The 3,239-nt window shown below is 49.2% G+C and overlaps 1 protein-coding gene across 2 annotated transcripts in view; it reads left to right on the top strand.

Annotated features, from left to right (window-relative positions):
- The first annotated feature begins 2,678 nt into the window (after window positions 1-2,678).
- BCOR (BCL6 corepressor) overlaps window positions 2,679-3,239 on the top strand; it is a 143,314-nt gene continuing 142,753 nt past the window's right edge. For both annotated transcript variants that reach the window (XM_011980170.1, XM_011980169.1), the window contains exon 1: window positions 2,679-3,066. The gene's annotated coding sequence lies outside the window, so the exon portion shown is untranslated. The remainder of the gene's footprint in view (window positions 3,067-3,239) is intronic.

Genomic DNA, 3,239 nt, shown 5'->3' with positions numbered 1-3,239 from the left:
CTGTTTATTGAAGAGTCCAAAAGGATCTGAAGGGTAGTTGGATGAGGAAGAGGACAGGATAGGTATTAAGAAGATAGACAGTGCAGGATTTGATGATAGGGGCTGTATCCTCTACCCTGTTTTCTTGTGTGCCAAGAAAAGTAGAATGTAAGCTCCATGAGGGCAGGGGCCATGTCTCTTGCTTACCATTGCATGCCTAGTACAGTGCCTGGCACAAAGTGGTCAATCAATAAATGTCTAATCAATGTAGAATGAAACATGCTCCACACATCCCTTGGGGGCTTTACTCCTAATTGGAAGCAGGTTCAAGGGGTCAAGAACATCCATACCTCAGGGGCCCCTTGGACCCGGGGAATAATTCCTAAGTATGGTTTCTCTTGCATTGTGTGCACCCATCATCCCCACACCCAGGCCCAGACTGGAGTTTCTCAGGGCCTAAATGAGCCATAGGAGTACCTGCCTGCACTGAGCTTTTCCCAACTCTGGCTCCCGTGTGGTTCGAAGGCCAAGTTAATGTCACTGTTTCCACAACATCACTTCCTCTGCAGCGTGAGAAAAGAGGAAGAACACTCGCTATGTGACTCTCCTCTTCCCCCAGGGAAAGCACAAAGCTGTTGGAAACAATAAAAGCAGCCCTGTGTAAAGGGGAGACTTTTGTCTGTGCAGTCAGGGGTTGCTGCGCCTGCGACTTCCTGCAGGGATATTCGGCAGCTTTGCAGATAAATAAATGCTCACATTCAGAATGACCAGCCTAGAACACTTTTATGAGCCTTTTCTCCTCCCCAGGCTGTACACAGATAATACATCAAATTAGCATCCCGAACCTCTGGTTCAGCATCACTTGACACCAGCCCCTCGGCATGAGGGGTGGGTTTTGGCAAGGTTGTTCTCAACTACAACCCAGCAATGTGGGATTGAGGCTTGTGACCTCCTTGGGAATCATCAGATGCTTCCAACCTGGGCTGGCCACAAGTTGAGGTCATGAGGTCTTGCCGGTCACTCCAGACCAGACTGTAAAAGAGGCAGCAGAGGCTGGGTGTGGTGGCTCATGCTTGTAATCCCAGCACTTTGGGAGGCTGAGGCAGGTGGATGACCTGAGGTCAGGAGTTTGAGACCAGCCTGGCCAACATGGTGAAACCTCATTTCTACTAAAAATGCAAAAATTAGCCAGGCATGGTGGTGCACAACTGTAATCCCAGCTACTTGGGAGACTGAGGCAGGAGAATCGCTTGAACCTGGGAGGCAGAGGTTGCAGTGAACTGAGATTGCGTCATTGCACTCCAGCTTCAGTGACAAGAGCGAAACTCTGTTCTCCCCCCCAAAAAAAGAGGTGGCAGAAACCCCAGCCTTATCATAAAGATTGGGTTGTAACTTGGAGAAAATACACATTTTCATTTCTCCATTGATAATCATAGGAATGTGAGCAAAAATATGTAACTATGAGGATGGGGAAAGAAAAAAAGAAGGAGTGAGGGAGGGAAGAATAGTAGTCAATAGATAGTGAATGGATCAAATTGGAAAGCAAAAAGTTCACTTTCAGGTAACCTGAAGTGGAATTTGGCCTCATTTCAGGTTGCCCAACTAGTAACACAGGATAACTGGTAAGGTTTAGAAAATGAAGTAGGGAGAGGGGAGATTGTCTAAACTTTGTACTACTTACTCCCAATATATGGTATGAAAATCTATTCTATTGAGCTATCTAAATATAAGTGTTTTTAATGCATCCTTTCTTGGGCCACGAGGAGGAGTAGGACAGCACAGAGCACCAGTGGCAGCTCTTCAAATCACAGATGTGGTCCCACTGACTGGGATTGCGGAGCTGTCAGTTAAAGTAGATGACTGCCTACACTTCGAGATGCAACCTCACAGCTGGTGAGGGTTGAAGCCAGCTGCACAGGGTGGTCCGTGAATTAAAAAATAACCACAGAGCTATAAGCCACGCTCCCCCAAACCCCCACCAGCCGATAGAAGGGAAGCCAAAGAAGCACGTTTGGTGGGTGTACCCTCATCCCCTGTTGCTTATGTGTTCAGAATCATGTCGACTGCAGTTCCTGGCTGCCTGACCCTGAGCAGAATCCTACAGAACAAGAACAGGGTGGGGAAAAAATGGCCGGGACCAAGTAGAAGCTGCTTTGGCTATGTGTCCCCAGCAAGTTCAAATGACTACCAGGATGGCTGGCTAGCAGATAGGGGTAGGAGGTTAATATATTTTTGAATAAGAGTTTCCTGTTACCTGCAAACACTCAAAAAAGAGCTAAAGGTTTTTATTCTTCTTAGGAAGAACAAGGGTTCGGGCTGTTTTCTCTCATCACTTGTCATCAATGATTCTGTCAATCATTTATTCTGACACCCATTCATTCCACAAATATTTATTGAGTGCCTACTATATGCCAGCCACAATGTTACACACCAAATATACAGCTCTCAAGCAAACACTGGGTTTTGTAGACAGGTTTGTACTATTGATACCAAGGTATGCACTGTAACATACTTACAGCATGTTTAGCCACCCTGAACTCAAGAGACTTGGGTTCAAATCCTAAGTCACTTACCTAGCTGAGTAACTGAGCTTTACCCAGTTTTACACGATTGACCTTTCCCTATGCCTCAGTTTCTCACTCTGTAAAGTTTGAGGGCTTGTGAAGAACTTAGCACAGACCATGGGAGTGGGAGCTACCATTATTTAGCACAGTCCTCCCACCCCAGTTCTGCCTGGTGCCACAGTCCACCGCTTGGTGGTATTTCCGAAGCTGGCCAGGCCCTCTGCTGCTGACCCTGGAAATCGGGTCACACTAGACAAGGCTGCATGTGCGGGGAGAAGGCGGGGCGGGGGGGGCTCCTTTGCACGCGGCTGCTCGCGTTTCCCCAAGGCCTCCAGAGAGTCTAAAAACTCACCTCGGAGGAGGGGAAAGAGCGTGAAGTGGCTCTTTCGATCTGAGACACCCCCTCCCGGAGAACTCGCCCCCTCCCCCCAAGCCCAGCGCGGAGTGAAATCTTAGAAGCCGCGGCTGCTGGGTTTGAACGGAATGCCGGAGTCAGTGGAAGACGGAGCTGGTCGGCCCGAAGGTCAGCGAGTTGTTTTGAGTTCTCCTACCCGGAAGGTAGGGGGTGGGGTGGGGAGCAGGGAGTAGAGGACGCCAGGGCCCCCGAGAGACCCCGCGTCAGAGCAAAAATTGTTTGTGCTCCGGAACAGTCAGCTCAGCGGAAGCCGCGACGGGGGCGGGTCACGTGCGGCGGTG

Source organism: Mandrillus leucophaeus, unplaced genomic scaffold (genome assembly GCF_000951045.1).
Source record: "Mandrillus leucophaeus isolate KB7577 unplaced genomic scaffold, Mleu.le_1.0 Scaffold209, whole genome shotgun sequence".
NCBI lineage: Eukaryota > Metazoa > Chordata > Mammalia > Primates > Cercopithecidae > Mandrillus > Mandrillus leucophaeus.
The sequence above is the reverse complement of the archived record's forward strand: the minus strand, read 5'-3'. Positions and strand labels throughout refer to the sequence as shown.